We start from the raw sequence: 12,610 nt of genomic DNA on the forward strand, positions 1-12,610 counted from the left end.
CATATCACACCATTAGGCATCAGAGAAAAAAAAATGTGAATGACTGATAATCAATAGATACTATTAACCACATGAAAAGTAATTACATGATAGTGCAAAAACTCTTCTGAAAAACAAAACTGGATTCCAATTGTAAAAAATAAAATCATTGTGATGTCTAAGACTTAAAACATCCATTGGGGTACATGGCTGACCATGACATATATAATCATAAGGCTTTATTCATCATCTCCTTTATCAGGACAGGTGTACCTTCCAGCAAGTTCTGGACTGCAAAAGGCTACATCTGGAGGGCAAAGGGTAATGCATACAACCTGCTACTAACTGCTAGGCCTCAGCCAAATAGTTCCTGAGAAAAAAATCTTGAGAAATGACAGGTAACATATTATTCTCTTTATGCTTTTTTTCTGTTTTTTTTTTTTTTTTCAAATTCAGACAAAACACCAGCTCTAATTCTCAGCATTCAAGGGAAACTGAAAGTTATCAAGTATAATAACCCATTCATTTATAAGTCCTGGTTTCACTAAGTTGCTGAGGGTAGCTTTGGATCTGCAGTCCTCCTGACTAAGCCTTTTGAGTACTAGGACCACATGTGCCTGAGTGCTCATTTTTAAATAAATAATTTCCTTTACACTGCATTTGAATGCCAATTGACACCACCTAGGAGAGGGAATTAACCCTATTCTTCTCATGGCAATGCTAAACCCTTGCTCAGAGGTAATGTAGAGAGTAATATTTTGGAGGAACCAGGGCTCCTCCATCTCAACCCTGTAAAGTGGTTGTTCATTCATGAGGTAGTAATACATCCAGTGGAACTCCATTTTCCAGTTAATGAAGAAAAATTGCATTTGACATTCTGGTGAAAATTTATATTAAACCAAACCAAAAATTAAGGGATTTTCCTCTTGCTACTGGCAAAAGAATATGTAAATTTAAAACTGCAGTGGGAATGCCGGGCGTGGTGGCACACGCTTGTAATCCCCGCGCTTGGGAGGCGGAGACAGGAGGATTGCGCAGGTTCAAAGCCAGCCATGCTGGCCTAGAGACCCTGTTTCCAAATATAAAAGTATAAAATAGGTCTGGGAGTGTAGCCCTAAGGTAGAAGGGCTTCCAGGAACCCCAGTACCACCAAAAAAAAAAAAAAAAAAAAAACTGCAGTGGGAGGGAATGAGGAATGGCATAGTATTGACTTTGCAGCCCCTAAAAGGACTCCTAACAGCAGAGTAACAGCAGAGCAGCACAGCTGGGTCTCACCAACAGATGGTAGACCCAAAAGGGTTCTACCCTGGAGAGGTCCATGAAGGGAATCAGCAAAAGATGTGAAACACCCAGTGCTGGTGACAGCAAAGAAGCTCTGATGATTCCTAGTCCCAAAGAGGCAACAGATACAATCGAAAAACATTGTTCCGTGAGTAGGTTACAAGCGTGCACGAATGTGTCGCTGGAGTTTGAACCCTGAGGAATTCTATCTCCCAACTACATCCCCAGCTCATTTTTCTTTTCTCTCTCTCTTTCTTTCTTTCTTTCTTTCTTTCTTTCTTTCTTTCTTTCTTTCTTTCTTTCTTTTTTTTTTTTTTTTGCAGTACTGGGGATGGAATCCAGGGGCATTCTACCTCTGAGCTACACCCCCAGTCCTATTTTTTAGTGTTTTTACTTTTTGAAACAGGGTCTTACTGAGTTATGAAGGGCCTCGCCGTCTGTGAACCATAATCCTCCGGTCTCCTTCCCCCGAATGCTGGGATTACAAGTGTGCGCCACTGTGCCTGGCCCCAGCCCATTTTTCACTTTTTATTTTGAAATGGAATTTTGCTAGGTTGCTACAAGTTTTGCTAAATTGCTGAGGCCAGTCTTCGGCCTATGATCCTCCTGTCTCAGCCTCTCGAGTACTGAGATTATAGGCATGTGTTATTGCTCCTGGCCTACTTTTACTTCTTGGTTCTCAATAACATGCATTCTCTGGGAGAAAAGACATTATATATACATATGCATCCATGTGTTCATGTATTATATATACATAGGTAATATATATACATACATATATACATTATATATGCTGATGATTTAAGGCATGCTGAATAACATCACACTTTACAGAGAATTGTCTTCAACTTACCATTACTAATTTTGACAAGCTCTTTGACTCTCCCATCTTGCCGACTGTTTCTGAGTGATGGGTGACGTAGCAAGAGTATATGGTTAGAGCCCATTGCTATATTTCTTTTGCCATAAAATAAACTCCTGGGTTTCAGATAACATTTTATAGGATAAATTGGCATTGAACAAAACATTCCAAAGTCCACAAATGGTAGAGATAAAGTACTTGGAAGCAAAGAAGACAAATTCAGACCCAGAATTTAAGTCTTATTACTATGAGAGATCATTTATTACACTATGCTAGAAGAAGTTTAGTGTAATTAGCTTGTCATTTTGCTATCAGATAGCCAGGGTCTTCCAAAGAAGGTGTTATAAAGGGCCCTGTGTTGGCTTCTGCTAGGCAGACTGTAAGTTAGCAGTGATGGTAGCTTAGTGAGGGGAAAGACATATTCTTAATTCATACATGGCCTTTGTTCCTTGATGTTCTCTTTCCTATCACAGTAGTTAGAAGATATTCATCAGCTGGTTGTTTCACACCTGTAATCCTAGTACTTGGGAGGCCGAGACAGGAAGGATCACAGGCTAGAGGCCAGCCTCAGCAACGAAGCAAGACCCTGTTTCAAAATAAAAAATAAAAGGAGTGGGGTGTAGCTTGGAAATAAAATGCCCCTTGGTTCAATCTCCAGTACAAGTAAAAAGAAGATATTCACTGACATTTGTCATTCTTATCTGCATAGAAATAGAAAGATACATAAATACATGTTTCACTTGGACATTTGGATAGCTACATAGACCTAAATTTAAACCCAATGTTAATATTTAACTGACTGACTATACTATTTAAAATTAGAAATAAGTGGTGGTGGATATCTGCTGTGGCTCTTTATTTTCCAGGGAACATGTTTAACTTGATACACTGTTAATCAGGATGCAGGGCAGGTTCACAGCCTCTGGCAATGTAGAAGGCTGAGGTATGAGAATTAGTTTGAGACCAGGAGTCTGAGGGCAACCAGAGCATAGAGCGAGATCCTATCTCAAAAGCAAAAGCAAGTGACCAAAAATACAACTGTTAAGCTGGGCATGGTGGTACATACCTGCAATCCCAATACTTGAGAGGCCGAGACAGGAGGATTACAGACTTGAAGCCAGCTTCAGCAACTTAGCCAGGTTTTCAGCAACTTAGTGAGATCCTGTTTCAAATTAAAAAAAAGTAAAATAGGTAGCTCAGAGGTAGAATGCTTCTGGGTGAAATCCCCAGCACCACACAGACATACACACACACAAAATTGTTAGACAGTGTTACTGCACAAGATAGTGAAATAAGATATATGTAGATATGTACCAAGAAAGCCATGTAAACTGACCAATAATGAATGAGAGGAGTAACTGGTTACTAAATCAAAATAGCTTACATGTACCAATAAGAATCAAATGGAAAATATAATAGAAAAAAGCAGAATTTGCTAGAATAACTGAAAAATAACCAGCTACTTGTAACATGAAAAACGAGCTATATAAAATTATACAATTTTACCAAAGACCACAAATAAATCGGCCAATATTATTATTATTTTTTTTTTCGGGTCTAGGGATGGAATCCAGGGGCATTTGACCTCCGAGTTACACCACTTACCCTCTTTTTTATTCTTTATTTTGAAACCAGGTCTCACTGAGTTGCAGAAAGCCTCACTAAGTAGCTGAGGCTGTCTGCAAACTGTGATCCTCTGGCCTCAGCCTCCCGAATGCTGGGATTACAAGAGTGCGCCACCACGCCTGGCTTCAATATTATTTTAAGAAAGACTTTGTATGATAAGATCAATATCCACGTTCACACAGCCAGTACAGTTCATTTAATTTCAATAGTTTGTTTTTAATGCTACAAAAAATTATAAAAAATATGCAAGTGAGCCAGTCGTGGTGGCACATGCTTGTAATTCCACTACTTGGGAAGTTGAGATAGGACCAACAAGAGGATTGCAATTTCAAAACTAGCCTCAGCAACTTAGTGAGAACCTGTTGCAAAAATAAGAAATAAAATAGTGTTGGGGGTGTAGGTCAAAGGTAGAATGCCCCTGGGTCCAATCCCCAGTCACATAATACACACACACACACACACACACACACACACACACACACACACACGCGCACGCACATTATGGTGCAAAACCAGAAATAACAATAGAAGGATCAATGCTAGACTTAGAAGTAAGCATATATGGGAGATTTCTATCAGGTAAAGGTAGAATTTTAAATTGATAGGAAAGACAAAGATTATGAAATTAAGACAAATTAAGTTTGCCATTTGAAAAAAATAGATATGTATTCTTGCTTGATACCAAAATGCTGAAACCATAAAATACTAACATGTCCGTGAATATTTTTGTAGTCTTAGATTGGGAAAGTTTGTTTTAAGCTTCAGAAAACCTAATAGAAAAGACTGGTAAAAATTGACTGAGAAAAGAGAGACTTCTGTGTAAAAATAAACACTATAAAAGGTTGAGAGGTAGAAGGCAAATTGGAAAATTATTTGCAGTAAATTGAAGACAAAGAATCAATATCCCAGATAAATAGAGAGCTCTTAAAAATCAATGGGGAAAATGTTTAATGTTTTAATGGAAAAATAGGCCAAATACTCTGAGGTAGGTCAACAAAGAAATAGAAAACATATGAAAAATATTTAGCCTCACAAATAACCAAAGAAATACTAGTAAAATACATATAGTTTTTTTTCCATCAAAGTAGCAAAAGTTAAAATTATTGACAAACCTCTATGTGTAATTATGAGAGTAACAAGCATTCTTGTGTGGTCTTGTTGAGAGTGTAAAATAGAAAAGCAACCTAGCAGTATTTATTAAAATGTAAAATACTTCATTCTGCAACACTTCATTTTGGGAACTAACCCTAAGGTGATATATTCACATTACTGGTTTTTCTATAGTATTGAACATGTGAATCAACCTTAATATCTACCAATAATGGACTGCCAGAGTAAATTGGGATGTAGGAATTTCATGCAATTCTTAAAATATGGACTCTGTTTATTGACTAGAACTGTCCTGTCAAATGAAGGATGAAGGTTTTAGAATACAGGCTGTGTAAAGTTACAATAATAGTGTTTATATCTGCTTCTAAATGGAGAGATGCTTGAGAGAACGTCCACCTTCTTTTTTCCCCAGTGAAAGGCAATAAAACCAATGTGTGTTTCATGTTCTCAGAAGATCAAACAATGCAGAAACATGAACACAAATGGGTCACTCTGCTTGTGTCACTTCTCTGAGTCCTTGCCACACCTGCCCCACAGGTGAGCACTGCTAATAATCCTAATTCTAACCTCAAAATCTTCATATCCGCCGGGTGTGGCGGCGCACGCTTGTAATCCCCGTGCTTGGGAGGCAGAGACAGGAGGATTGCGCAGGTTCGAAGCCAGCCGTGCGCGCTGGCTTAGGAGACCCTGTTTCCAAATAAAAATGTAAAAAATAGGTCTGGGAGGGTAGCCCGGAGGTAGAAGGGCTTCCAGGAACCCCAGTACCACCAAAACAAACAAACAAACAAAAAACTTCATATCCATGTCTACACTTATATTAACATGGGTGGCTATAGAGATCACCTGATATTGGAAATATATGTTTTTGTGCTACTTAAAAATACTCTGTGAAAGTATTGCTTGCATATATAAAAGTACATATGTCACAATTGTACATCTCAGTGAATTTTCTCAAGTGCACTTGGGTAACCAGTTCCAAGAGAAAAACAACAGTAACAAAAATAATCCAAGACCTTAAGGCACTCTAGAAGGCCTCTTCATGGGCCCTTCCAGTCCCTGCTCTGGTTGTGCTGACTTCTAACAGCAGTGACTAGCCTGGCTAGTTTTGTATTTTATTTATTTTATTTTTTGAGTTGCTGGGGATGAAACCCAGGAGAATTCTACCTCCAAACTACCCCAACAGCTCTATTTTTTTATTCTCTATTTTGAAACAGGGTCTCACTAAGTTGCTTAGAGCCTCACTAAGTAGCTGAGGCTGGCCGTGAACCTGCGATCCTCCTGTCTCAGTCTCCCAAGTACTGGGATTACAATCGTGCGCCACTCTGCATTAGTTTTACAGGCATGTATCACTCTGGTTCTAGTTTTTTGTTTTGTTTTGTTTTTGTTTTTTGTTTTGTTTTGTTTTGGTGGTACTAGGGTTCCTGGAAGCCCTTCTACCTCCAGGCTACACTCCCAGACCTATTTTTACATTTTTATTTGGAAACAGGGTCTCCTAAGCCAGTGTGAGCAGCTGGCTTTGAACCTGCGCGATCCTCCTGTCTCTGCCTCCCAAGCGCGGGGATTACAAGTGTGCGCCACCACGCCTGGCTCTGGCTCTAGTTTTGTATTTTAAGTAAGTGTGATAATAAGAACCATACCAACAATGAAGTATATGTGCTTTTATGTTTGGCTTCTTTGGCTCAAAAGCACAAAACACCACATATCTGAGCTGTGTCCTGGTTATTGCTTGTGGCTGTACATTTTTCAGTACTCCCTAATATCCTGTTGTGTGACTACACCTCAAAACATGTATCCCTTGCATTTTTTGGAGGGCTTTGGACTAGTTAGTTTTCAGCTTGTAGCTCTTATGAATGGTGCTTCTTCTGTGAACATTCTTGAGCATTTTTTTTTTTTGGAATCATACATATGCAATTCTGCCGATTATTCAACAAAAGATGGAATTTCTAGGCTATAGAGTATAATAATATTCAGCTTTGATATTATATTCCAAAGGCATTTTCCAAAGGTCACTTTGCCATGTAGGTGAGCCTCATCTAATCAGGCAAAGGGCTGACCTGCCAGGAGGGAGAAGGGAATTCTGCCAGCAGACTGGCTGCAGACTTGACCTAAAACTCTTTCCTGAGCCTCCAGACTGGCCTTGCCACTCCAGAATTGCCTGATCCAATTCCTTAAAGTAACTCTCTCCCCACATGTACTTTGGTTCTGTTTCTCTAGTGGACTCTGACTAATACTTCTACCAGCCAGTATTTGAGAATTAATTTTCTTCTTCTATATCCTCCCCATACTTGCTATTTTCTGTCTTTCAGTTTAGCAATCTGGTGGGTAGAATATCATTTGTTTTAATAGCAAACTATGAATCATGTAACACATTTGGCCTTCATTGACTTTAAGAATTATAGATTTTACATTTTATGTGCATAGAATCTTTTATTGACCGCCTCCTAAAAATGGACATTCAGATTATTCTACTTTTCCATTATTATGAATAATACTACAGTGGAATAATACAGACATCTTTAAAATTCTTGTGTTTCTCTAGGCTACATTTCTAAACTGAAGACTTGGGCCCTATTTAAAATGATGACAATGTTTCCAAATATGCAGTGAGATATATTCCTACTGGTGGCAGATAACAATGTTTAACTCCACACCAAGCAAGATGTATTTTAAAACCTATTAGATTTTCATTTTTATTTTATTTATTTGATTATTTGCCAGGTGCACTTTGAAAAATATGTATTAATCATCTATATTTCCTTTGTTGATTTTCTGTTTATATCCTTTTCCCACTTTCTCTATTAAGTTAATTTGTTTCTTTCTAAACCATATGTAGGTGTTATGTAGGAATCATAGATATTGAATATTTTACAATGCAAGTGTTTTTCCATTTTGGGGGGGTATAGTTAGGAGACAATGTAGTATACTGGGTGAGCAAATAGGTTTTTGGAATCAAAGTTCAGTTATAAATCTTTTTCTTTTAATTAATTAGTTTATATTTACAGGATGGGGCCTCATTTCATTACCCAGCCTGGCCTCCAACCCTGGGTCTTCTGAGGAGCGAGGACTACAGGTGCATGCCGTGAGCTGTAAACCTAAGCGTTATCACTTATTATCTGGACAGCCTTGGTACAGTTTCAAAACCTCAATTTTCCCAAATTTTTGTACAGTATAGGTAGTAATAATTCTCACTATAGTGGATAAATCGTGATAATTAAGTATTGCATGTACATCACTTATTATTGTTATTCAACTTATAACTCCGCAGGATATCTAAAGTAGTTGAGAAAACTATAGAACTTTTGTTAGTCAATCTTCTTCATGATCTCTCAGTCTTATACCATCCTTGGAGATAATAAAATATTTCCCTTTGGTTTTTTTCTAGTATTTACACAATTTTCAGTTCTTCTTTTTAGTTTGTCAAACCATAGGAAATTCATTTTTCATATACTATAGAGATTTACCTTCATCGTCTCCCAAATAGACAGTCAGATACTCAAAAGCCAGTTTTCTAATAATCTGTCATTTCCTTGTAGACTTTAAATGTCACTGTTTTAATACTAAAATAATATATGTGCTCAGGTCTGTTTCTGAACTCCCTTTCCTGTTCCCATTGATCTATAGCCTTGTTTTTTTAAACTGTGGTACTATATTGTTTAAGGTTGTAAGTCTTGTGGCATTATTTATATCTGACGGGTAAGACTCCTGTTATTAATGTTCTTTACATCAAGATCTAAATTATTATTGTAAATTTATGCCTTTTAATGAAATGTTAAATCAGCTTCCACACTAACCTTCTGTGGCATTACCCCTTATTGTTTTTATTGGTTTATTTCATTTTGACCTTTAAATCTCTTCATTGATATTTTGACTCAAAGATTATGTGTCCTCTAAATTCTCTATGAATACAGAGAAGGTTTTATTTGTTTAATTTTTGAGGTACTGGGGATTGAACCCAGGGGCATTCTACTTCAGGACTACATCCCCACCCCAATTTTTTTTATTATTTATTTATTTATTTATTTATTTGTTTATTTATTTATTTTGGTGGTACTGGGGTTCCTGGAAGCCCTTCTACCTCCGGGCTACACTCCCAGACCTATTTTTAGGTTTTTATTTGGAAGCAGGGTCTCCTAAGCCAGCGCGCGCTGCTGGCTTTGAACCTGCGCGATCCTCCTGTCTCTGCCTCCCAGCGCGGGGAATACAAGCGTGCACCACCACGCCCGGCCTATTATTTATTTTTTTAAAACAGAGTCTCGCTAAGTTGTGGAGGGCCTCATTAAGTAGCTGAGGCTGTCCACGAACCATGATCCTCCTGTCTCAGCCTCCCAAATATGAAGATTGCAAGCATGCACCACCATGCCCAGCTTGGGAAGATATTTTGATTTCAGATTTCCTCTTTTGTAGCTTCTATTCATATATCCCATGTTTCCTCCTTCCTGCTAATTATTTACCCAGAATGGGAGAGCAGGGCTGCCATTAAGAGCCACACAGGCTGTCCACTGCACAGCTTTAAGAGATACTGTTATAGACACTGAGCAAGTCTTCCAAAACGATTACTTAGCAGGGCTAGAGATCTGTGGAATGATGTCTTCAAGTTACTGAAAAATAGCATGGATTAATTCTCCTTGATTTTTGCCTCTGACAACCTGGACTCTATTTTTTACTTTGCATTATAGATTGAGCTACAGAATCATTTGGGTCACAATTTATAAAGTCTGTATAGTATTTTGATTATTGTCTGAGGACAGAGGCTAGGATTTGAGCCACCAGCATCCTTGTTAAGGCAGCCTTAAATCAGAAAGGTCGTGTCACAGCACTGTCTGTGGTTGACTTCAAACTCTTTAACAAACCTGGTTCCTCTTTTCCCTGAGCACATACCTACCTATTGCCCAGACCCCATTGGAGTCAGGCATGACCACATGACCAGTTCTCACCTAGGGATTGAGTTCAAATCACACCCGCCATTTCCACAGGAAATGATAAAGAGCCAGACAAGCCTTCTCTACTCTGGTATGATGAGAATATATACTTGGCCTGTGATTACTGGCATACAGCTCCTAAAATCCTTGGAGTCTCCTAAGTGATATGTGTCTTTTGCAAGCTAATTAGGTAACTTGGAGAGGGATCCTATAAAGCTTTGGGAAAAGGTGGTGCATTTCTTTTTTAGCCTGTACTTTTGCTCCTGCTTTGACAATCTGGAACAACTTCCTCCGCCTTCCCAATCCATGAAAAGCTTAAGCAGCACCTCCACAATCAGCTTGAATGCCTCTCTTGCGAACAGATCATTATTAGATAAGCTTTTCCTTTCTCACATTTCTTTTTCTTTTATACTCTTATTGGTGCATTGTAATCATGCATGTGAGTGAGATTCAAAGTGATACAGATATGCATGCACATAGCACTTGGTGTGTTTCCCTCCACGCACCACCCTGCTCCCCCTCCTCTCTCCCAGGGTGTGTTAGCGAGATTGGTGGTGATATCTTCATATACGGACATATTATTTGAATTGTTTCTTTCCTCAATCCCTTTATTCCCTCTCTTCTTCTCTTCCAAATGCCCTTCCACTCTCTACTGCTCTTCTTCCTCCTTTATCTGAAATCCCTTTTGTTTCTTATTTTCTCTCTACCTGTCGCCTTTCTCACATTCTTTGATAGCTTCTATCATATTGCTATTTTTATATTGTACTGTAGCTACTTCCATGTTTATCTCCAAACTTCTAAATTATCTTCTGGAAAATAGGAAATCTGTCATACTTAGGGTTGTATTTTCTTCACACCTGCCATGGAGTCTAGAAAAAGCATCCCAAGACAAGTATTGATTTAAATGTCCATGCTGGTCAATTTCTTTAGCAAACATCATTTGGACATTTGCTGTATATACCAGGTATCTGATACAAAAGAACCTATTTCAATGCTGCTTTTATGAATGAAGGGTTGCCATTGTGCCTAAACTGTACTGTATTCTCAATGTGCATCTCATGACCAAATGTGTTTGTTTGTGAGTAGCCTGTCTTGATAAACCTGCCATAATTCTCCTGTTGGGCCACTTATCAGCACAGATGAAAGTTTTGAAATTCACTTATTTACAACCACTCTAGTCAGAACATGTCCCAAATACGTAGCTCCTTCAAGAGTAAAGAAGATGTCTGGCATGGGAACCAGAGTGGGAGTAGAGTGAAGAGGGTATCTATGTGGGGAAGCTGCCCATCCATTCCAGAGAAGGTATGAAGAACATGGATGTGGAGGGGCAGCTGACCTGGGATGGCAGAGACTGTCCACCCAGAGGGGCTTCCTGGAATAAGATGTTGGACCCTGAGCAGGGAGAGCATCCTAGTAGAGAAGAAGGTGAGAAGAGTGATAAATGACTTGTCACATAACACAAAGTTGGCAAAACAAGAAAATACCAGTGAGAGCTGGGCACAGTGGCCCCTGCCTGTAATCTCAGTACTTGGGAGCCTGAGACAAGAGGGCCACCGGTTGTAGACCAGAATTAACATATAGTAAGACCCTCTTTCAAAATAAAATTTAAAAGGACTTGGGATGTAGCTCAAAGGTAGAATGCCTCTGAGTTTCATGCCCAGTGACCCCCCTCCAAAAAAGAAGACAAAGACAAAAAAATGCAGTGAGGATAATAAATCTCCTCACTATCACAGAAGAGAATTTAAAATATAGAATAAGAGAAAACTAGGACGTACCTATGCTTTTGGATTGGAACTGGAGATACTGCTGTGAATACATATACTTCTGTAAATACAGATTTTAAAAGTAGATGTAACTGTGTGTGAATACATGTATGTATAGTTCTGCTGGCTGAGGTCTTACTAACAGAATTTATCTCAATAGTAAAGAGCACATGTAGTACCTAGATATTGGCTTCTAAATACTAGGAAGGAAGGAAAAGCAGTTCTCAAAGACTGAACAGACACATTAAAAGAACACACGAGCCATCTTGAAGGCCTTCACATTTGAGCATCAAAACAAATCACGAGGGTAAAGAATTCTAATCCACTAAGCCAAGTGGAAAACCACAGTGCATTCGTATATAAATAAATAAGAAAGTTTGATGAGCAGTGGGATATTTATTTAGTTTCAGAGAACCTCTTCATAAAATACTTGTGACTTGCAGAGGAAAAAACTGAAACCTCACAGTAAAGCAGGGTGACATAACCTATTTTAAACAGATGATCAAAATGAATTATCATCAGTACCAAAACAAACTAAAGCCCCCTGTATTGCCTCGTGGAACACAACAAAAAAACATAGCATTAGTCTGTGATTCTGCCCACAAGGAGGAGACATCAAACACACCCAACTGTGTAAATATCATGAAAGTCAAGGACTATGAAACCATTCCAGATTAAAGGTGACTCAGGAGACATGATTCCTAATTGAAACTTGTTGTTCTAACCTGGATCCTTTGCTATAAAGGCTATTTCTAGGACAACTGAAAAAATTAAGTGGAGTCTGACTTTTAGACAGTATTAATGTGCCACATTAGTGTTCTGATGTTGACGTTTGTATTGTTTGGTAAGAAAATATCCTTGGTTGTTAGTTGTTATAAAGACACTTTCTCGGAGCATCAAGTGAGTCATTTACCCTCAAGGTTTTTGTGTACTGTACTCAGTACTTTTCAGTACGTTTGAGAATGTAAGTAGGAAATGTATGCTAAAAATAGTAATGTGGTCTGTGGGATTTTCTATTATCTTAAACTCCAAACCCATAACCTACCTCCACAACCATAGATTGGCTTCTT

Source organism: Muscardinus avellanarius (genome assembly GCF_963383645.1).
Source record: "Muscardinus avellanarius genome assembly, chromosome: 1".
Taxonomy (NCBI): Eukaryota; Metazoa; Chordata; class Mammalia; order Rodentia; family Gliridae; genus Muscardinus; species Muscardinus avellanarius.